Genomic DNA, 24179 nt, shown 5'->3' on the forward strand with positions numbered 1-24179 from the left:
GATCTTATTGCAGCCTTCCAGTACCTAAAGGGGCTACAGGAAAGCTGGAGAGGGACTTTTTACAAGGGTGTGTAGTGACAGGACAAGGGGCAACGGATTTAAACTGAAAGAGGGCAGATTTAGGTTAGATATAAGAAAGAAATTCTTTACATTGAGGGTGGTGAGGCAGTGGAACAGGTTGCCCAGAGAAGTTGTGGATGCCCCATTCCTGGCAGTGTTCAAGGGCAGGTTGGATGAGGCTTTGGGCAACCTGGTGTAGTGGAGGGTTTCCCTGGCCATGGCAGAGGGGCTGGAACTAGATGATCTTTGAGGTCCCTTCCAACCCAAATCATTCTATGATTCTATGATTCTGCCCCTCTGCTCTGCTCTCGTGAGATCCCACCTGGAATAATGTGTTCAGCTCTGGGGTCCTCAACACAAGAAGGATATGGAGCTGCTGGAGCAGGTGCAGAGGAGGCCACAGAGATGATCCGAGGGCTGGAGCACCTCTGCTCTGGAGACAGGCTGAGAGAGTTGGGGCTGTTCAGCCTGGAGAAGAGAAGGCTCCAGGTACCTAAAGGGGCTACAGGAAAGCTGGAGAGGGACTTTTTACAAGGGCGTGTAGTGATAGGACAAGGAGAAATGGCTTTAAACTGAAAGAAGCGAGATTTTGATTAGAAATAAGGAAAAAATTTTTCACTCAGAGGGTGGTGAGTCACTGGCACAGGTTGCCCAGAGAAGCTGTGGCTGCCCCATCCCTGGCAGTGTTCAAGGCCAGGTTGGATGGGGCTTTGGGCAACCTGGTGTAGTGGAGGGTGTCCCTGCCCACGGCAGGGGGGTTTGAACTAGAAGATCTTTAAGGTCCCTTCCAACCCAAACCATTCTATGATTGGTTAGAAGTCTACAATGAACTTGGAGACGGGGACCAGCCGTTATCAGAGGTGTGACTGCTTTATAAAGAAGTCACGAGATTGACCAGTGGAAGATCAGGGTGTCAGCCTGGCCTTGTGCTGAACCGCTAACCAAAGTCAACAGCTTGTCAACTCCCACCTCCGCCTGTCAGCTCTGAACCACACACACACGTCATGGTCCTGGAGGGCTGCAATGGTCCTGCTGAGCCAGCTGCTGCAGGAGACAGCCCTTCGAAGGCTCTGACACAAACAGCTCAGGAAGGACAGCAGGCAGCTAAGCAGAGGAGCCAGCTGGCAGCACAGTGGGTCCCTTCCAACATCTTGCAGTCAACAAAACACCTGCTCTGAAAGGAGAGCAGGGGCAACAAACCCACGAGGTTTGAGAACAGAGCCAGTGCTGGTGTCCATGTCCCAGAGCCAGCTTTCAAGGAAAGGTGAGGGAATCTTTTCCAGGCCAGTTGTACAGACACTTTGAACACGGAAATACCCTCAGATGACATACAGGTGTACAAGCCCACAGTGGCTCTGTGAGCACGGGCTGCCTGAGCCACATAGATTGTCTCCTTTCCCAAGGGGGAAACAGCTTGAAGAATACAAGCAGAACTTCCTTTGAACGAGAGATTCCCCACAGTACGGTGAGATGTCCCACGGCACGTGCTGTGCAAGGATTACCAAACCATGCAAGGCCTCTTTCGGCTCTCCTGCTGCAAGGATTCAGGTGCAAGGGCAGACCTGGCTGATCCAGGGATCCCAAGAATTAGTGATCCAACACAGAGAGCCTCCAGACCTGCCCTGCCCAGAACCAGCCCTGCAGGGGCTGTTGTAGAGAAGAGCCAATGCTCCAAATCAGCGACTTCAAGCCTGTTGCAAAAGTGACACTAAGCACTGCCAGTTCTTCCCCACGTACATTCGAGGCAACTGCCTTAAACCCTGACTGCTACACAGCCAGACCAGGGAGGAGGTGACCACTGAGAGGAGAACATGGTGCTTCTGACCGAAAGGCTGGCTATGAATCCCACGCCCTGGGCACAGAAGGGGGGTGTGATGTTGCTTGGCCAAATTCAACACAATGGGTCTCACACAGAGGATTTTTTTCCTCCAGCAGAAGTTTCAGAGATAGATGGAAATGGGAAGGCCACATTCAGAGAGGAAGCTTCAGTCAGGCGTGAAAACAGCCCTGGAAGATGGCAAGAAGCACAACCCCAGCATGAGATGGACAGGTCCAAAGCAGCATGAATTCTGCAGCCACACGCAGAGAGCTGAGCCCCGACACCCAACACGGTACAGGACTCCAGGAAGCCACAGCAGGTACCTGCAAGCAGCTCTGACGCTGCAGACCAGATCCCTTCTTGCACTGATAACTCACTGTGCACAACTCTGCTTCTAAGCCAATAAATCAATCCTGAGCAACCAGCCTCCATCACGACTAAGTGCCATCAAAGCCTCTCAAGCAATATGGTACAGGAGAAGCTGCTCAAAGGGAACCTGCTCAGACCTCACCCGCCAGGCTCTTGACCTCCCAGGAAAGGGAACTCACTCCAGCTCGTAGCAGAGCCACATTTTGTGCTTTCTGCTTCAGGCTGTAAGGAGCAACAGCACTTCCTAGGGATCAATCACAGAATCCCAGAATGTCAGGGATTGGAAGGGACCTCAAAGGATCATCTAGTCCAATCCCCCTGCTGGAGCAGGACCACCTACATCAGACCACACAAGAACGCGTCCAGGCGGGTTTGGAACATCTCCAGAGAAGACGACTCCACAACCTCTCTGGGCAGCCTGTCCCAGTGTTCTGGTACCCTTACTGGGAAGAAGTTCTTCCTCATGTTTAAGCAGAACCTCCTATGTTCCAGCTTATATCCATTTCCCCTTGTCCTATCATTGGATGCCACTGAGAAGAGCCTGGCTCCATCCTCAGGACAGTCACCCTTCCCATATTTACAAACATTAATGAGGTCCCCCCTCAAGTCTCCTCTTCTCCAAGCTAAAGAGACCCAGCTCCCTCAGCCTTTCCTCAAAGGGAGATGCTCCACTCCATCATCTTTGTGGCCCTGTGCTGGACTCTCTCCAGCAGTTCCTTGTCCTTCTTGAACCGAGGGGCCCAGAATGGGACACAATATTCCAGATGCGGCCTCGCCAGGGCAGAGTAGAGGGGGAGGAGAACCTCTCTCGACCTACTCACCACACCCCTTCTAATACACCCCAGGATGCCATTGGCCTTCTTGGCCACAAGGGCACATTGCTGGCTCATGGCCATCCTGCTGTCCACCAGGACCCCCCGGGTCCCTTTCCCCTGTGCTGCTCCCCAACAGTTCAGTTCCCAACTCGTACTGGTACATGGGGTTGTTCTTACCCAGATGCAAGACTCTACACTCGTCCTTGTTGTATTTCATTAAATTTCTCCCCACCCAACTCTCCCGCCTGCCCAGGTCTCTCTGAATGGCAGCACAGCCCTCAGGTGTGCCAGCCACTCCTCCCAGTTTAGTGTCATCAGCAAACTTGCTGACCATGCACTCTATTCCCTCATCCAAGTCATCGATGACTATGTTAAACAACACTGGTCCCAGTACTGACCCTTGAGGGACTCCACTGGATTCAGGCCTCCAACTGGACTCTGTCCCATTGACCACTACTCTCTGGCTTCTATCCTTCAGCCAGTTCGCAATCCACCTCACTACCCGATCATCCAGACCACTCTTCCTCAGTTTAACTGTGAGGATGCCGTGGGAGACTGTGTCAAATGCTTTACTGAAGTCAAGACAGACCACATCCACTGCTCTACCATCATCCACCCACTGGGTGATGTCCTCATCAAAGGCTATCAGGTGGCCCCCCAAGCAAGAGCTGCCCCCCAAGCGAGAGCTGCACTTGCTGACAAGCACAGCAAAGGCTACAGATGACAGATAAATCTGTAGATCATTTTCTCAGTGCATCTCCAGCCTCTGCAGTGCAGGTGTGGGCAGGTGGTCAGAGCTGGGAAAGAGCTGAGGTCTGAAATCTAGGCACTAGATCAATTTAGGGAAGGCTTAAACTAACACCCATAAGAAGATGGGCAGAAACATGGTGCCCTGTCCCCAAGGAGAAGGCTCCTAACAGCTACAGCTAGAGCAAGTCCTGGCATGACCCCAGCCGTATGGACAAGCAGCAGCAAGAGGGAGGAAAGAGATACGACCAAGGCAGAAAGCCAGGCAATGGGCAGAGGGCTCGTACCTGTCAGTAGGTGTCTTGATGGCGCTCCTCATCCCGGGAATCATAATACTGCTGGATGAAGCCAAAGTACTCCTCCTGCTTGCACTGCAAAGCCAGCTTTCGCCGCTCCATGTTTGCGGGGAGATAACCCTGCGGCAGGAAAATCCATGTCAGGGCAGACCCTCTTCCCTCACCACAAACCACCGCCTGAAATCCTGCCAGTCAGCTGTGCAGCCACAAGCACCTGGCACAGAGACTCGGGAGCTGGGGAAAGAGCTTTCATGGGATTTGGCTTTCCCAGCCCTTGGTGCCTTTAGTGATCTTGGAGCAACTCAACTTCACGGGATTCAGTTTCCGAAAAACAGAGTGAACCACATACTCCCGGCACCAGTCTGGGCTTCATGCTCAAAGAGAACGTAGCGATTACACTCCCCAGTCAAAAAAACTACGGCTCACCCGTAGGCTGGGCACAGATACGACAGGAGCAAACCTGTTACGGGACACGCGAAGGTCTAGAAGCGTGTGTCCCTGGCTCGGCACATTCCCCCAGGCTCCTGCGTCACAGCTCCGAGTACTCACGGAGAGGAGACGTCGCGTCATGGGCCGGACCTCTCTGGGCACACCAGGCCAGCTGCATTTCCTCAGCTCATCTGCAAACGGACAGTGGTGGCAATGGATTAGATCCCAGGCACGTCCAGGCACCACTATACCTAGAAGAAGAGGAAAGCCCAGTCTGCTCCTGCAGGCTCTGGAGACACTGAGTCTCTGGGAAGGCTCAACATCAGCAACGCCTCGGGATGTGGGTCTGCGGTAAGGGGAGCAGAGATGATTTCAGCTCAGCCTGGGTACAGAACCGGCGGCTGCAGAGGCTCCGATGTGCCGGAACCTCAGTTCTCATGCAGAGCCCAACAGACCCCAGAGATCACAACCACCATTTGTGAGAGGCGGAAAGACTGGGAACAGACAGGGAGCTGGTGGAGGACATCACTATCTGCCAACAGAGCAGTTCATGCAACCATCCCACTTGGTGCAATTGCAAGCAGTTATTTTTTCCACCCTGGAGCAGACCCAATCACAACCTGAAGCAGGCAGCAGGCCCCCTCTGCCTTCCCCTACCCGCCCACCGGCAGCCCCGTTTTGCCACACTCACCCAGGTCCGTGTTGTGGCTGGAAAGGAGCTCTCAAAACTTCTCCAAGCAGTTTTTTTCCCTCACTGTCATGGGGGGAGCACCTGAAGCGTTTTGGTCAGAGACTCGGGTGACGAGTGGAATGACAGGCCGAAGGGGAAGAGACTGCTGCTTCTGAAGAGGGGTCTGCACACAGGCCTCCTCTGCAAGCAGCAGATGCTGCAGTGAGGTGGGGAAGCAGACAGCACCTCTCCAACCCTGCCTCGCTCCTCTGGCCACTGTCAGAGACCTGCCACTGCAGATTTCACCTTTCTCTTCCCCAGCCTCAGCAAACAGAGCATCACTGGCCCACTCCGAGGGATCAGCCGGTTCACAGGCACCTGTCGTGGCTCTTCCACTACTCCTTCTCTTTCTTCCTCCTACAGCCAGACACCTCGCCGCCAGCGGATCAGACTTCTCTGTTCACATGGGAAGCCATGGGCAGAGACGAGGCAGAAGGAGTCCGTGGGAATCCCAGAGGAACTGACCTTCAGACCTGCCCCTGCTCGTCTCTGATCTAACCAGTGATCAAGCTAATTGCTAGCACAGAGGAGGTGACAAGCTGCCAATGCCACCTGCTGGCAGCAGGGACCTGCTGGGTTACTCCCACAGCACAGGCAGCTGTCTGCCTGCAACAAGGCAGAGTGAGCAGGGGCTGATGCTGCCCAGTTCCCTGCCCAAGCTGGGGCCAGCAGGACCTCGTCCAGACCTTTACTAAGAGCAGCACACTGGGCCACAAAGGAAGCAGATGGTGAGCAACCCCAAGCAAGAACTTAACAGATCTCCAAAATCCCTTAGCACCCAGAACATGGGATCCTCTGGGGCAAACATGCCTGTATGCAGGATACTGAACAGGAGAGGACACTGAAGCATTAAGGCCAGGCCTCCAAAAATGGCTCCTTGGAGTACAGGATACTACAAGGAGGCAAAAGTCTCTGTTGAGCTTACAGGCTGTGCCACAGCCTCTCGCCCATAACATGTGAGCAGCAGCAAGTGGCTGAGTTCAGTGGCCAACCGGGAAAGCACCGGAGCTACACCTGAAGACAGCTCTTACCAGATGTCCTAGAGAGCTGGGTCTCACTGCTGGACTTGATGACCTTGCAGTTGGTGGGCATGTCACTGAGAGCAGACTGGGCCCACTCAGGTTTTGCCCGCAGCTTACTGTGGTTCTCCAGGACCTGGGCTGCCGTGGCCTTGGTCACTTTAGAGTTCAGAGTTTGCAAAGAGGAAGAGGAGGAAGAGAAGTCCTCATCATTGTCGCTGATGTCCCAGGCATCACTGGTATTGCAGGCAAACTCGTGAAAGCTGCAGGCCTTCTTGCTTCTCATAGGCAGCACGTTGGCTTTGGAGCGGTCCTTGATGAAGCTGGGAGCCAGAGAGACAGCAACAGTATCAGAGCCATGCTGTCAGATGAATCCATTTTCTTTCCTTCCTTACGTCCTCACTCCAATCAGCCACTCCCTTTTTCCCATTTCCCTGTCCCTCCTCCCAAACCCAAGGAACATGTTAAGTCTCTCCAGGCTGCCCGGAGGCAGAGCCCAAGCTGGTATGATGGCAGGGCACAGAGGCCATAGTGCCAGCAGGCAGCTGGAGAGGTGCCAGGCTTCCCAGCTCAGAAGGGCAAAGGGGCGAGACATACAATTCCTCCAGCTTTGCCTCCCCTCACCCTAGAGAAAACTGGTAGATTAACACCCAAAAAGTCTTGCGACCTGGGGAGAGGCACGTCAGAGGTCAGACGGAGCCAGTCTGCCCTCATGGACACTCCTGACACAGCTGCGACGGCTCCCAGCAGACAGACCAGCCTGGCTCTTTTCTCAGGCAAAGGAGGAGCCTTCGGATTTACCTTTAAGCTCCAGGAGTCAAAGTCCACCACCTGAAGTGTCACAGCAAACGAGGAACCTTCACCGCTACACAGCACGAGACAGAGACAAGGAGGCAGTTCAGATCAGCTCTGCCTTTTCCTGCCAGGAAAGGTGCTGCGGTTCTCCAGCCTCGCAGCTGCTGGGCAGCTTTAACTCCCCCTCCGCGTAATTTTTCTGTTTCCCAAGGGGAGCACGGTGCTCAGACACCATTGCTAAAAAATACACCTGTCTCCTTCGATGTGGCTGGTACGACATGGATTTCTGGCCATAAAGGGCACCAGCAGATAAGCTTTCCCTGCAAGCATTCGCAGAGCTCAAGACAGCACCACACACCACTGCCAGAACATCACAGTGCCAGGGGATGCTGGAGACCTCCACCTGCTGCAGGACGGAGCCAAAAACCTGCAAAGCCTCATGGCCTGGGTCTCCAGAAAATACACACTTACCTTTTGGTGAGCCGGGGATCCAGCGGCAGATGCTGTGCTCCATAGACAGGTTGAATGCTGCAGAAAAATGAGAGAAAAAGACAATGCAAAAAGCCACAGAGCACCCATGAATAATCTCCTCAGCCTAGACTGGGGTCACGCTTCCTGCCTGCTGTTGGGAGCTGAATACAGACCAAAAGCAACTTCAACAACCTTCTGTCTTCAAAGCCTTAGGTCCAAAGTGCCACATTCAGCTGAAGATTTGTTCCTTGCAGCAGCAAAGAGAAGCCTTGTTCAAACCCTTAGGCTCTCTCCAGCCTGAGCTGGGATTTGAGATCCGCTCCTTCTGCACCACAGATTCACTCCGAGTGACCACGTGTCTCAGCTCCCCCTGCCTTACACACCGATTGCGGAGAAGGGATTTGGAGAAGTACTGAGACGACTCAATATGAGTTAGCTGCAGGAAGTCTCGTTTATTGCGCAGTTCTTATTGCTTATATAGACAGTATTTGCCAATAATCCTGAGACCACACCTTTTCTACACCATTATTGGATGATACATATGCTTGTCATATTTAACAGCTTATTTCAAACAGACACCCGCCTAGCGAAGCTCTGCTCTAAGCAAACACTACTCCCTTATCATACTGCATAGTTTTCTTATCCTTAACTTCAAGGGCATTCTGCCCTTGAGGCCTAACTTTAGAGCTCCAGTCTCTATTTACACAGGATTTTCTTCGTGCAGTCTCTTCAAGGATCTGCACTCCGACAAATCCCCCTTTCTTTTCTTGCACGAAGAAAACCCTGTGCACGAGACCGTCAACCCCAGTTACTAGCATGTTGTTTTGGTACAGCCTTGCAAAGCAGTTTCTAGCATACTACTTCCCTTTCTGAGGGCTTTACTATTTCCGCTATGCCCAAGATTCCACTAAGCAGGAGGGTGTCAGTCGGCAGGGTCATCGCAGAGAAGAGAGGCAGGCACGGCACCTTCAGGGCGTCCCCTGTTTATCCACACAGTGTGCTCTGCAGCCTCCCTCAGCTCCACTCTGAGCCATCTCTTTTACACCCTCAGCAGAGTCTATGACAAAGGCACTGACACAGCGTTGCCGCATGCGTGGCCAGTGCGTGCAACAAGGCTGCCAGGTATGTGCTCTGCTGGCCAACAGCGGATTTTGCAAATCGCAACATGTTGTTCAATAACAATCCTCCTAGCTTCTCTTTTCAAAGTTACGTGCTCACAACTAAGTCTAGTTTGTAATTCTTTGTCATTAATTCGGTACCGGTTAATGCTTTTCCTTCCAGTAGCTACGGGTGGAATCCATACACCTTCCGATCGGAGAAAACACACAAAGCATATATACAAGCAACTTTCACACACGTAATATACTAAATCATAAGAAACATAAAGACAGTTTACATATCAATATACAATCCTCTACCACAATTCTCCCCGAATGCTCTCCAAGCCATTGCAATTGTTTGTGGATGGACTCACCATGGTCACTTAGATTAAAACAACACATGTTTGTGTAACGTGGTTGTTGCTGGCACTACCTACAAATTTTGATCCTAATAAATTTAACTCTTGTGGGGAAATATACGGAAGACTGCCCCCTTTTTTTTTTTTTTTTTTTTTTTTTTTTTTAGGTATTTGTTTTAATGTTAAATGAATTCATTCAATAACCACTTGTCCCATAGGTGAATGAGGGATACTGGTAGTGTGCGTCACTCCCCAATCCTGTAAAAAGGCACCATACTGGATCACTGTCTGTCCCAATTTTCTTTGGTACTCCCATGGTTTTCTTCAGTGTGAGCAGTAGCAACAACAAAGGCAGAAAACATATCAACAGTTACATGCACATATTTAGATCGATTAAACGATGGAATATAAGTAATATCAGATTGCCATAATTCATTGGCACATAAACCTGTTAGATTTACTCCTGCTGGAGTATTTGAAGGCACAATACGTTGATGGTCAGGGCAGGCACGTACAATCTGCTGAGCTTGATCTGCTGTCTGACCTGACAGAGAGCATCATCTACCACCAACTGACAAACTGTAGGATTATTCATCATTCCTCGAAGCAGTACAATCCAATGATATTGTTGCGTGGGTCGTTCATTGTTAAGCACTGGAACTGAAAAGGCAAATCTAGGACAATCGTTAGGGTGTAAATAAATAAAAAGGTAAAAAGGTGAAATAACCCAATCTTTTAAATCAATCACCATCAAATGCTAACATTCTGGAATCATAGTAGGATTTGGTACACCCAGTTGTAATGCACCCATTGGTGAAATGATTGCATTAATAGCTCTTAAATCTTTTAACATAAATCTCCGTTTTCCTGATTTCTTTGAGATAACAAATTTTGGAGTATTCTATGAGCTAGTGGAGAGAATTATATGTCCTAATTTGAGCTGTTCGTCGACTAATTTTTGAGCTCACTCCAGCCGCTTGCTTTTTAATGGCCACTGATTGACCCAGACCGGCTCGCCAGTCAACCAGTCCAGCTTGAGTCGGGGCTGGACATCAGTGATGTGTGCTAAAAATTTGAGGTTAGCCTCACATTCCAGTGATTCAACAAAGCCCGACCTCATAATGTATATGGGACATCAAAAACATATGGTTTCAAAATAGCTTGTTTGTTACCTGGGCCTACTGCTAACAAGGTCTGTGCACTCTGCTGTGGGATCTGTGTTCCACCTACTCCTATCACAGCTGCCAGGGCTGTACCAGAGGCCAAGAGGGCGGCCAGTCAGGATTTTTCACTATAGATACATCAGCCCCTGTGTAAACTAGGCCAGAAAAGCCTTCCCATTAATGATTACTGTTAAAGGAGGCTGTGCAGCTGTGACTGTCTGTGTCCAAAATTCTTTTGTGATAGCAGAGTGGCCTTTATTGTTGTTATACAGGCAGCTTTTATAGATTATTACTCTGGCCACGATGTGTCCACGCGCCCCTTACCCAGCTGTGATTGATTACAAACAATAGTGCACGCACCTATTTTAACTTTACTATTGGCTATGCCTAAAAAGGAGCTATTTTTTACTTGCTAAACTAAACATCATTTTCTCACACACTCTATATCAACTTCCCAAACTCCCATGTCAGCTTCTCACACTCCCTGCACCAGCTGTTCACACTCCCTTTTCTTTCTCACCCTCTTTATCGGTGTTTCCCAACTTCAGAAAAGAGCACAGGCTTAAATCATCAAGGTCAAACCCCAAATGTAACTGTGTGCATGATGCCACAATTCCCCTTTTTTGTTTTTCTATGACCATTACTTGATGAACCGTACTCTGTACCGTTTGCTGGGAGCATAACAATAGGCAGGGGGTGATTATTACTATGCATAAAAGAACTACTAGCAATATAATGTCTGCTTTACTAGAGATTTTAACCATCCTGTCAATTAAGAGCATTGATAAAGCAGAAGCTGTAGCATTAGTTTGTTTTGCAAGCCAACAACCCAACTTATTCAGTGTAGTTAACACCTGTGCCACTCCAACTCCTGGTGCAAATATTGAAGCTGCAATGATTTTAGCTGGTTCCCAAAATTCTGCTCTGGAATTGCACTAGCTATCATAAGCATGCGTGCTGCAGCTATTCTGGGTGTATCTATGACTTAAGTTCATGGTGGTGTTAGGGAAATACATTCTTAAAGTCCCTATAGTACATGGATATCCCCTTATATGCGAAGGAATACCCTCCTAAGCTCTATTATAGCCCTGCAGAAGCAGTTACAAGCATTTTGGTGTTTTGTTTGTTTGTTTGGCTGCTTTTTTTTTTTTTTTTTTTTTTTTTTTTTTTTTTTTTTCCGATTTCCGATAAGATCAAGAGCTTGTTGGCAGTCTGTGTTAGCATTTTCAATGGCTAACTGGAATACCAACACATCTGCAGTAGCCGGATTTTCTGTTTATCTCTGAACTGCCATTTGTAGCTGATCAAAGAAATGCTCATAAGGTTCCTGTGCTCCCTGCCGCATGGAAGCAAAGGAAGCCTCCCCTGTCCCAAAAATCAGGGACACGTCTTAATGCTCTCTTAGCCAATTCAGTCAGTTGTTGGAAAGCCACTTGCTGTAACCCTGCCTGTGCCTGATTTTGACATGTGTGACATTTTATTCATCCCAAAATATTTAGCTCTCGATTTAAGAGATTAAACACCTATAACACTTTAGCTATTGTTTCATTGGGAGATTTCCCCATCATTCCTGTTTTGAAAGCATATTCTCCAAAGTACCATGTGCGTATTCTATGATCAGTTGCCCAGTAGGATTGTAAGGAATACCAATAACATGCTCAATATCTTATGATGACAAAATACATATGTCTGATAAGAAGTGTATGCCAAAGTTCCTGCGAGCGTAAACCACGAGGATTAACACCATTCACTGGTGGCACGATCGTATTTTGACAGGTACTACACAATTGTACGATTGAGCGGGCTTGCTCTCTTGTTATACCAAATTGTCACCTAATGGCGTTAGCATTCTGATGGTAGAAGTCATGCAAGATGTTTGCCTGCATGAGCGAGTTTGGTACCAGAGCTGCACTCGTGAGAGGCTCAGCTCGCCTGTTCCCTTCTGCTATAGGCCCTGGCAGCGTGGTGTGCGCTCGCAGATGTACAATGGAATATGCATGTTTATGGTTTTGCAACACTGATATTAACTGTTGAAATTGCTGGAACAGAAGAGAATTAGTTATTTCCCGCGATGCCGATCGAGACGATCCAAGTTAAGATGTGCTGTCGCTCGGTACAACCTGGGCCCCGGGCCTCAGCCGGGCGGGGGGGCGGGGCCAAGGGGCCGCTCTCCAGGCGCGGCCGACGGGTGGGGGGGCAGCAGCGGCGGGGGGGGGGGGGGGGGGGGGGGGGGGGTGTCAGCCCTCCCTCGCCTCAGCCGGGCGGGGGGGCAGGGTGGCGATGACGACCCAGCGGCCCTGTGCCGGCCCCCCCCTTGTTGTCGTTGTTGTTGTTGCCGCAGCTCCGGCCGCTCGCGCTCCGTAACCGCCGCCGCCCCCTCCCGCCGAGGGACCATCAGCCGCGAACGAACCGGCGCAGCGGGGCCCGCCGCGCGTCTCCGTCCCGTCCAGCCGCGGCTCCGCGCACGGGCGGCAGCGCCGAGGCAAACGCCGCCCGCGGCCCCGGCCGGCAGCAGCAGCGGCGTCCCCGGGGCGCCGCCGGGCGCGGTGGGCGGTGCGGCGCGGGGGTGCCGGTGTACCGACTGCGTTGGAAGAGGGGGAATGAAATAAGTCTGTCTTTCGTTCGGGGCCCTGGATCAAAAGATTCGATGATGACTTTTCCAGGCCAGCAGCATCCCCACAGGTGGCTGCACGCCAAAGTTTAACGTCTATAGTGTCCCAAGTCCTTGTCATGTATATATTTGAAGAGCTTGCCTCCGGTACATGGGCTGATACCCAAACCAGGAGTACCGGGAGTTTTATCAAGTCAGAACTGTTAATAGTGCTGGTTTCTCTAGCACTTTGTCAACACTTTAACTACAGACTTATGTTCTGTTAAAGCCATGCTTCCCATTGTTCCCAGTCGCTTACCTCCTCCTGTTGAGGCAGTTGTCGCTTTTCTTTTTTTTTTTTTTTTTTTTTTTTTTCAGTCGCTTACTTCTTCTTTCCTTTGGTTCCTAATTCTTCATGTTTCCCGATAATATCTTTTGCATACCCCCCTGCAATCAGGGGGGGCCAATATCTTTTTCCAAGTTTTAATCCACGCTTCTCTAAGAAGCTTCCCAACAACGACAATGCAACGTCCCGTTCCATCGTCTTACCGCGACAGTGGATCCTACAGATCTTCCGGCTTTCCCCTATAGGCCGCCTGTATGCAGATCTGCACGGCTTTCCCCGATGGGCCGCCTGAATGTGGATCCTGCGGATCGTCGGCTTTCCTGTATAGGCCGCCTGGGTAGATCCGCCCGGCTTTCCCCGATGGGCCGCCTGTAGGTCGCCGTCCCTTCTCCGCTAAAATAACACTCGTTCAAAACAAGTAATAATGTCCCGAGTGAAACGATAGTGAGTCCAGCTCATTTTTTTCCCGTCCCTGTTCGGGCGCCATAATGCGGAGAAGGGATTTGGAGAAGTACTGAGACGACTCAATATGAGTTAGCTGCAGGAAGTCTCGTTTATTGCGCAGTTCTTATTGCTTATATAGACAGTATTTGCCAATAATCCTGAGACCACACCTTTTCTACACCATTATTGGATGATACATATGCTTGTCATATTTAACAGCTTATTTCAAACAGGTACCCGCCTAGCGAAGCTCTGCTCTAAGCAAACACTACTCCCTTATCATACTGCATAGTTTTCTTATCCTTAACTTCAAGGGCATTCTGCCCTTGAGGCCTAACTTTAGAGCTCCAGTCTCTATTTACACAGGATTTTCTTCGTGCAGTCTCTTCAAGGATCTGCACTCCGACAACCGATGTTCACTCTTTTTCCATCAAGGGGTTTTCCAGGTTTGGGAATTTACGCTTCCAAGTCCCATGGGTCAGGGAAGGACTCTAGCCAGTGACACTGGGGCTCCTCCACAACACAGCTGAGGGTCTGAACCCCACACTGGCTCTTGGGCTTGTGGCCAACACTACAGCAAAGCGGCCTCTGGTATGGTAGGGGGTTTGACTTGGGTCCAAATCCCACCTTAATCGACTACGTCCTACGTGGCCTGAAATGAGTCACCACGTCTCAGTCCCTCAGCTCCCCTCTCTGTGGATTGAGTCTAGTGGGACAGGGAGCCCGAGGGCTGCAGGCACTGCAACATGGGGAGCACCACCTTGGAGAAGAGCTACTAGACAAGAGCTCATCACTAGTTTTACGGGCTCTGGATGTGAGACAGGGATCCTGAGTTATTACCTCCCTTTGGGTAACTATTCACAGCCACCTCACCCTGAAAAACCAACTCTGGAAAACAAGTCTTCCCCATCCCCTGGTACACAGCACGGTCCCGCATCCCACTGCAGCGACAAGGGTCTATTCAGAGCTGGCACACAAGGGACAAGCTCCTCTTGGGTCAACAGCGCTGGCCCGGTTTCCAGGAGCTGCAGATGGTGCCCGGCAGTAAAACAAGCAGAGCCCAGCCGTGTAGAACAGCAGCATGGTGCAGCTGGAAAGCACGCTGGGAACCAGTTGACGCTGGGAAGGTGGCAGCAACACGACCAGCTGGCAGGGGAGAGCTGCAGAGATCCACAGCAGAGCACAGAGATATCCTGGTGCTGAAGCCTGGCGAGTGGTGGGCTCGCTGCTGCAGCAGCCACCCCTCATGGCTGGAAGCACTGAAAAGGCTCACTGTGTTTACCCACCAGCGATCCAGCCTAGGAAAGACTTTGCTGACTAATTAGCATCTAGGAGTCAGGACAGCTATTAAGTAGAGGCGCCCCCGTGGGTGGGCATAGCAAGCAGATTATCACGAGTAAGAAAAACAACCCCTCCAGATCAGCGCTGCTTCCCAATGACTCATGGCAGCTCCTTGCAGAAGAGGAGCCGGCAGAGCCTCTCCGATACCCAGCACCAAGATCACACCGTCTCGTGACAGCAGCCACGACGCCGCTCCCCTCCGTGCGGGGATCCGCGCGCTGCCAGCGGGTGACTGCTTTGATCCACGTGCGAAGGCCTGAACTTCACAAGCCAAGCAAACGATGTGTCTTGGAGACAGAGGAGGGGATGTGGCAGCCAGCTCTGGGTGAGGAAACCCTTTCCTGGGGCTCTGAAGCAATCGGCCGAAGCCTTCACCAGCTAACAGCTGATACAACGGCAGAGGGTCCTACCTCCGAGGCAGCTCTTTTTAAAGAATTTGAAGTCAGGCTTCCCCAGACAAAGCATCCTGAGCTGATCTAATTGCACAGCCCACCAGTCTGTGCTCCCACACAAGTGGCTGAAGACGACAGTCCGGTTTTCAGCAGGCTACAGAGGCAGGGCTGAACACCACCATCCTGCCTCAGTGAGCTCGAACCGCTGCATGAAGCGGATGCTCCCCATGCTTGTCCCATCTTTGCCGATTCTCTGCCCTACCCACCCAAGCAGAGAGTGTAACAGACTGGACAAGAGGCGTTCAAATGCTCCGGGGTGTGCAACAGGCCACTTCTGAGGTCACAAATTGAGGCAGGAGGAGTGACACCACCAAATCATGCTCAGTAACTTTATTTACTCACTCTTGTCTGCTGTTCGCTGATGCAGCTCAGCCAGATGAATCTGCTGTCTCCAAGCTTAACTCCCTGTCCGAAGCCGTCTTCACCTGACTTTCACATGGCCAGAAGGCTCCGGGCAGGCACTACATCTCAGAGAACACACCACTGGATCAGGAGCAGAGACCTAAGCTGATGCTGTGCTCCCGAACTGACTAGTTCCCTGTCCTACCTCAGTTTCAGTTCTTTGGGACAGACGTTTCTTGTCACCTGTATGTTCAGCGTCTGGTACAACAGCTGTGGTGTCTGCATTACACCACAGATCATCACAGGGTGTGGGTTACTGACACTGCAGCAGAAAGCATATCCATGAAATCTCAGTGCCACTTCGGACACAAAACATATTTATTCCTAGTAGACTCTGTTTCTCCCCTTTTAAAACAGCACAGAAATATGCCGAGCAGAGCCTGGCTGCCCACCTCTCTATAGGGCAGGAAATAAACAACGCATCGCACAGGATAAACCCAGCAGACCATCCTGCCAACGCATCCCCCGAAAATCACTGGGGTGAGAATTCCCATTGTAAAACCACAGGGCAGTACTGGAAACACGAAACAACATTTACTAGTTCTGTCACTCTAAATCTAGAGGGAAAACACACCAGCTGAAAGCAAATACGACTAAGTGACCAAACGCACAAAGCATCATGGAAAAGAAAGCTAACACAGTCTCCAAATCTTTCCAAAGCTTCCCTCTGCCAGCTTGTCAGGGCAAAGAAAGGAGAGAGCCAAGAATCTGTACGAGAAGATCTCTCAAAGCTCAGACAAAAAAGAGCAACGGGAGCTTCTGTCGTGGTTTTAGGCTGATCCAGCAACTAAAACTCACACAGTCTCTCCTTCTCCAATAAAGTAGAGAGGAGAGAAAAAAAAAAACAAAAGGACTGAGGGTTGAGGCAAGAACAGAGGGAGCACCCACCAACCATGGTCCTGGGCAAAACAGGCAGCGCTTTTCTCAAAGCAAAACAGTTTATTAATGATTACTTAGAAGGACAAAGGGAAATAAAAACCGATTACTTGAGAGGACAGAAAGAAACAAAACCAGATCTTAAAACCGACACCTTCCCCCCCCCCACCTTCCTTTTCCTCCCGGCTCTACCTCCTCCCCCCAGCAGCACAGGGGGCAGGGACTGGGGGAGTGCAGGTCGGTTCATGCCGTGCTGTTACTGCTGCTTCTTTCTTAAAGGAGAAGGAGTCCTTACACCCTTTTCCCCTGCTCCAATGGATCCCCTACCCACGAGGAAAAATCCACAAATTTCTCCAACGTGAGTCCAGCCCACTGGAAACAATCCTTCCCCACAGATTGCTCCGGTGTGGGCTATACCACAGTCTCGGGTACTTGGGGAGCTGTAGCCACTCGCTCCGGCGTGGGTCGTCACGAAGACTCCAGATGCCTTTCTGCCTTGCCGTGCCCCCAACACGACCATCCTCGGGCTCAGGCATCTTCTCCCCACGGGCTGCGAGTGGGTCGCTGCTCCACCGAGGCCGTCCTGGTTGCAGGGGGGCCGCCTGCCATCTCACCACCAGCCGCAGGGGAAACTCGGCTCCGGCACCTCCTCCCGCTCCATCCTCACTGACCTGCTGTCGATGCAGCTGTTTCTCTCAGATCTCAGTCCTCTCCAGGTGAACTCAGCCCAGTGGGCACCCTGGGAGTGGGGTGCCCCCGAGTTCCCCAGCTGGCTCCGCCGCCGCCATTCTCCGTGGGCGGCGCCGGCCCGACGCAGGCAGCTGCCCGGCCGGGAGCCAGGGAGCGGGGGCAGTGCCCTCCTCCCTTCTCTGGTCGATCCTGGGCGAAGCACCTTTTCCGGTTCCCTTGTCCTGACTTAAATAGGGCAATTCGCAGAGGCGCCCTATTGGCTCAACCCCGAGGAGGATGGCAGTCTGATCCGGTGGCCAGAACTAAGCCTAACCCGGATCCAAAACCGGGGAGGTCGCAGGGAGCAAAATCCCTCTCCTGCCACCAGAACCACCCCCCCCCTCCACATCAAACCATGACAGCTTCACATCTAGCAACCATGGATGCAGCACGTCCCACCTCCACCTTTCGCGGTTTCGCCTGAGACCTGTTGGCAACTGCTCCTGGAAAGGACTGGCACGCAGGGTATTTCGAGGTGGTAACAAGCATCCTGGATAGCAGGATATTTGCCAAGCAGCCAGTTAGGAGCAGGGGAGAACTTTGCCAAAAACTTAACGTAGGAGTGTATTGTCTAGGCAGGGCCGGCGGCCTCCCAGACCGGTTCATCTGGCTAGAGCTTTCCAAGTCAAAGCTCACAGTCACCCACTGCTAAGACCACCAGCTGGGAGCACGGCCGGGACCTCCGGCTGAGGGGGGGGCGAGCGGCAGGCAAAGGGAGAGCACAGCCTTTTCCTGCCCCCGAGCGAAAGAGGAGGGACGCGCAGTGCTCGGTGCTTTCCCGCTGCTTGTGCAGACCCGGGTTATCCCACCGAGCAGCCCAAGGGAGCTGGTGCAGCAACCAGGACCGGGTGGAAGCGCGTTCGAAAGGGAGACGGAACCGGCCCGGCAGCATTTAGAGCCAACGGAGCATTTCCGACGGCGTCCGCACACCAGGAGGGGGAGGGCAGGGTTTGGATAAGATCAAGGAGAGCAAACGTGAGGAGCACCAGATGGGAACAGCACTTGAAAGCCTCCCCCCCAGAGAGGTGGGTACCTGCTCCCCATTGGCAGCCTTGTTCCCAAAGCCATGTAGGGAGCATCTCCTTCATCACCATCAGCCTCTTCCTCCTAAACCCAGCTTAAATGAGCATTTCAACTGTTTCTCCCATCCGTGGGGTGGGTGTGGGTGCCTTGACAGGAACCAGGACATTGCAGCCAGAGGAACCAAAGCAGGGCAGGTGCACACAGTGAGCCCCACAGCCCCTCATATCGAGCAGAGGGGGACCAGGAGTGACACCTCGCAGACGATACGGTAACAGGGGGGCACATGCTTGGGACAGAGTTGCTGCCACACAAGGCGGCATCTCTAAGGGCGTCAGGAAGCGATGGGGTTTCTTCAGTACCTGGGCAAAGGAGGACGGTACGGCCCCGGCTCCGAGGCCACCCCAGGGGGGCCTTCAACACCTTGACCCCCTCCCACCCTGCTTCCCATGGGCAGAGGGTGCCCACAGGGGTCCACACCAGGCCTGCCCTGCAGCTGAGGGGGCAATCCTGGCACTATCCTTGTCCCCTGTACAGGGGCTCTCTCCAGCAAAACTCCCCTGCCTCACAGCCGAGGGTGCCCCCGCCATTCCCCCTTTGCGGGGGGCACCCCGGGCCCCCACAGCTTCCCTGCCCCAGAGCTGGGGTACATACCCCTGGTATCTCCCTGCTGTCGCAGGGGAGGACCCCGGAGCCCCCAGCCCCACAGCCGGGGGGCGCCCCGAGACAGCCCAGCCCCGCGCCCCCCGGCCGGGGAGGGGCTGCGGCCCGGACACCCCCCTGCAGGGGCACCCCCGGCCGCGCAGCCACCGCCCCGCCCCACAGCCGAGGGGCCGCCCCTGAAACCCCCCTCAGCGCAGGGACAGGGACGGACACGGACACGGCCCCGCCGCCCCCCGACACCCCTCCCCGGGAAGGGCGGCCGGTACCCGCCGGGCCGGGCCCGCGCTCACCTGCCGGCAGCTCGGCGCTCCGCTCCCAGCACTGCCGCCGCTCTCGGCCGCCGCGGCGGAGGGGGGGACGGAGCGAGACAGCGACAGGGACCGGGACAGGGAGCGCCCCGGCCGGCCGGGCCCGCGGAGGAAGGCGGCGGCCCCCGCACGCCCTCAGCGCCGCCAGCCCGCAGCTCCCGCCGCCGCCATCTTGGGGCCGGGCGGGCAGAGCGCCGCCATTGGCTGCTCCGCGCGAGGCGGTGAGGCTCGGCCAATCACGAGCGGGACGAGGGAGGGTCGGCCCGAACGGGCGGGGCCTGCCGGGCTGGAGGGGCGGTGTGAGGCGGGAGAGACCATCGCAGGCGGGGAGGGCGGGAGAGACCATCTCGCCCCGGGCGGGGGAGCGTGGGGCGAACCACCGGCACTGAGGAGCGGGGCGAGGGGCGCGGGAGCAGCGCGGGGGCGGCGGTGCCGGCGCGGGCCGGGGGACAGCGGGGACCCTGCCCGGGGAGGGCGGGAGGGGTCAGACTGTCCCGGGACGGGGAGAGACCGTTCGCGGGGGGGGGTCACGGACACGCCCGGCAGCACCGGGGCGGAACCATCGGCGGAGCTTGGGGGGGGCGGTTCAGCCACCCGCGGGGGCGGGGGGCAGAGCCGGGGGCGGGCGGGAAACAGCGCGGGAGCGGGGCCGGCCCCGGGGAACGAGCAGCCGCCGGCACGGCCGCGTCCTGCCCGAGCCAGCGCCTCACGGAGTGCCTCAGTTTCCCGATTGCCGAAGGCAGGAGGGTGGCAGGAGGGCAGCCGGGCGTCCCGCGGGGTGTCTCAGGCGCTGAGGGCATCGGAAAAGGGACCCTGGTACCGTGCTGGGGTAGGTACCCCTGGTATCCCCCCACCCTTGCAGGGTGTACCCCGGAGCCCCCAGCCCCATAGCCAGGGGGGGTGGGTGGGTGCCCCCTGATGCCAAGGGAATTTTTCACATAATCCTTTGTAAATATGTTTCAGTCATTTCTCTGCAGCTCTGACTGGCGCGCAGGACATGCACAAGGTTGAGGATGGAACTTTGTACAGAACGCGAGCACAGACGGAACTTTGTCACAATCGAGGAGGCTCCCACAGCACTTGGCAAGGCCAACCCCCTAGTTGCATCCTGAGGTGACCATTGCCTCAGAATGAGTAGGGGGCACCTGCCCAAACGACCCCCGACCACCACCCGAGACCCCCGCGCACGCCTACGATGGTTTTGCAACGCCAGCACTGTGCAAGTGTGGGAGATCAGCGGGGCTCAGTGTGATGGATGTGCCCCGCAGGCAAGACAGGCAAATCTCCGTCTGTAAATCCCTGAAGTTTTCTGTTCCATTTCGCGCTCGGGTTGGGAACTTCCCCGAGTGCCCGATCCTGCGCCCTGTGGAGGAAGCCATGTCTCCTTCCTGAGCGGAGTCTCTCTGTCTGCGCTTTGGAGTTACATTAAAATGATGCCAAGAGCCCTTCCCCAGCGAGGGGGGAGCTGGGGGGGTTGTAGTTTTCCAGCCAATCTTGCTTAAGCAAAGAAACAGAAGGAAAAACCAACCAAAACAGGTGAAAGGGATTTTAATAATCCTCTGTGCCGGGAGGACGTCCCGGTCAGGGCGCTGAGCGTGACCTGGACTCCGTCGAGGTGACTGTGCCGGGGGGCGAGGGGCAGGGGTCAGCCCCCCTGCAGCCCCCGGGGCAGCCCCTGGCTGGGGCAGCTCTGCCAGCCCAGGACGGGGCAGGCAGCAGGGGCACCTGCCCGGCCAGAGACACCCAGAAAGGGGGTCCTGGCCCCCACCCTGAACCCCACAGGCTCTTGTCCCACATGAGCCAGGGCTGCCCCCCCACCTCGCTCCAGCTCCAACATGGGCACTGGTTGCCCCATCTGCCAGTCCTCCCCCCTCCCCACACGCCCATCCCACGCTGCCCGGCTGCAGGCACAGACCCTGGCTCGCCCCCCCACCAGCAGACAGCAGGGTGCCCTCTCCCCCCCAGTGCCCTGACAGGGCTGTACCCGGCTGGACAAGCACGGGCCTGGCGCTCTGGGGCCTCGTGAGCAGGCGGCCAGTGTCCTGCTGCCTTGGGGACGGCTTGGGCTCGTCCCTTGGGGAGCCTGGCAGGAGAGACCGGAGTGAGCCGGTGGGGACACGACGGGTGGCAAACCTGGCACCCTGCAGGCGCCCTGCCCACCCCACTGTCCCCTTCGCACCCACGACATCCCCCCTGCAAGCCTGCCCCGGCCGTACCCTCTCTGCCCGTGAGTGGAGGGAGCTGCCCGTTGCGCCGGCCCCTGTAGATGCGGCCATCCTGGCCCAGCAGCTCCATCTCGTCGTCCTGGGAAGGAGAGAGCGGGCTGGATGGAACATGGGGCCCAAGCCAGCATCCCCAGGCAACCCTCCCACACCCAGTTCTCCCTGGGGAAACTGAGGCACAGACCCCCCCCAGCCCCCCAGCCTCGGTCATCCCCACCACATCCCTACCTTCAGCATTCCTACCTTGTTGGGGAGCACGATCAGGGGCTGGAGTCGGGGGGGGGGGGGCGGGGCTGGAGGTGCGGGCCGCTGACAGCGTGCTGGCCCCCGCTGCTCCGTGCCACTTTCGGGTACCTGCACTCGTCCGTGTGCTCCCTGGGGGATGGAGCACGGGGGTGCTCAGTTCCTGGCACCGCAGCACCCCAAACCTCACCCGAGGCCAGGGAGGGGGCCAGGGGTGTTCCCCAGTGGGTTACATCCCTCCCAGCTCCCCCCTGACTGCTGCCGGAGACCCCCACCCTTCCAACCGTGCCCAGCCTGCTCTTTCGCCCGCACACCGCTGAGCTGGCCGTGGCCGGTCCCCACGCCTCACGCCAGGGACACGGGGCAGCAGGAGCGGGGCTGTCCCTGCTGCAGTGCCGCGTTTCGGCGACTTGTGTCAGAGCAGGCACCTGAGCGCCCCTGAGCCTGAGGCCAGGCTGAGGCCAGACACAACTCATCACATGCAGCTTCAGGGCCCTTGAGATGCAGACCTGGGCCAGACGGGGCAGTGGGTGGGGGCTGTAAAAACCCCACAGACCCAGGCAGGTACAGCTGGCCCTGCGCCGCACATCTCCCCTCTCCTGCCCTGCCCAGGCCCTCCCCAGACCCCTCCGCCCCCCCTGGGAACAGCTCTCCCTCGTTGGAGCCGGGCGAGGGCCACCCTGCACCCAAGGGGCCAGGGATGGCTCCCCGTGTCCCCTGCCTGTGGCCGTGCTGCTCTCTCTGCTCCGTTATCCATCTCCCCCCGTCCCACCAACGCTGGGTGGTGCCAAGGTGCCAAGCGCCCGGCTGGAGCCAGTGCAGTGGTTGCAGGGGGCAAGCATGGAGGTTTCAGCCTGGTTTATCTCCCCCACCCCAGCAAGGTCCCAACCGCTGTTCCCATCACACTCACTTCTGAAGCCCGGCCGCACCATCAGCCGCTGTCTGCAGCATCTCGTCCTTCAGCTGCTTCGCGGTGCTCTGCCAGAGCTTCTCCAGCTGCTCCCGGAAAGGCCCCAGCTCCAGGCGGTCCAGCTGCGGACGGGTGCGCACCCTCAGCCAGCCACCCCACAATGGGACGTGGCAGTCCCGGGGGAGACAGCGGGAAGGGAGCCCCTCGGAGGGACGCTGGCTCAGGCTGCCAGGCTCTCAAGGGGCCAGTTTGTGCCGTGGGGACCAGTCAGCCCTCACCTTGCCGTCCAGCTGCTCGCTGAGCTGGCGCTGCACCTGCTGCCAGCTCTGCTCCTGGCTCTTCGCGTGGCTCACCAGCTCCTCGATCTTCTCGTTCAGCCGCTCCATGTTCGCCTCAAACTGGGCGCGACCGACTTTGCTGGCCAGAGTGGTTCTGTCTGCTTTCCTGCAACGGGGAACAGCAGGAGAGCGGTGAGGGAAGGATGGAGCAATGACGGCCAGGGCCAGCTCGCAGCAGGAGGAGAGGGAGAAGTGTCCCCGCAGCACCATCGTGCCCCTTGCACAGCTCCATGACCCCACTCACCCCATCGCCCCCGTGGGGTCGGTCCCACCAGCTGAAGGGACCCGAGGGGAGACAGAGGCACCTGGCAAGGGACCCGCAGCCTGTCTGGAAATCCTCCCTCCCCCCCAGCCCGTGCTGCCTCCCGCACCCAAGGGACAAGGGGCCTTTGTCACCCTGCCCAGGACCTCCTCAGCGGCCACCAGGGCCCCTCGAGAACATACCACATCCATCGCTAGCACCAGGTCCTCCTTGTCGGCTTTGTTCTCCTGCAGCCTCTCCAGGGACTGGAACAGAGCCTTCCAACAGAGAAAGCCCCCATCACACCGCGGCAGGGGCGCAGCTGCCTCCTGGGCAGCCGAGCACCCCCCGCTTCCCCACCCCACCCAAAAACCTCGGGCAAAGGGACTTGACACCTCTGTAGGCTGCGAGCAGGCTGGCAGGGGGACAAAGCCCTGGTGGTCCCAGCCTGGGCTCTGCCTGGAGGATGCTCTGACCCCGCGGGGGTTTCAGCCACCTACCCTGACATCTTTCTGCTGCTGCTGGTGGTCATCAAGGAGTTTCTGGAGCGTGTTATGGTCCCCTTGAACCTGCTCAATGGTGGCCTGGATGTGCTTCAGCAGCTCCTCACCCTGCTTCACAGAGGAAGATGACAAGGTGGTGACAACCAAGGAGGGGTGGCTGCTCCGCAGGGACAGACCCGGCTTACTCAGCTGGTGACCACGGGCTGTCAGTGCCAGCAGGACGTTTGCAGCAAGGTTTTCATTTCCTTCCACGCTGCCAACTTGGACAAGTCAATTTGGGGGTGTCAAGAGGCTCCCCTACATTACGTGGAAGCACAACCAGCCAAGGGGGTCCCAGCAACACCCTCCTAAGCCCCCCATGCCACCATCTTCCTACCTG

The 24179-nt window shown here is 55.5% G+C and overlaps 1 pseudogene; it reads right to left on the bottom strand.

Annotated features, from left to right (window-relative positions):
- Positions 1-3811: 3811 nt before the first annotated feature.
- Positions 3812-23266, bottom strand: LOC147526031 (TBC1 domain family member 22B-like; annotated as a pseudogene).
- Between the last annotated feature and the right edge of the window lie 913 nt (positions 23267-24179).

This window comes from Tauraco erythrolophus, unplaced genomic scaffold (genome assembly GCF_009769465.1).
Source record: "Tauraco erythrolophus isolate bTauEry1 unplaced genomic scaffold, bTauEry1.pri scaffold_40_arrow_ctg1, whole genome shotgun sequence".
Lineage (NCBI taxonomy): Eukaryota > Metazoa > Chordata > Aves > Musophagiformes > Musophagidae > Tauraco > Tauraco erythrolophus.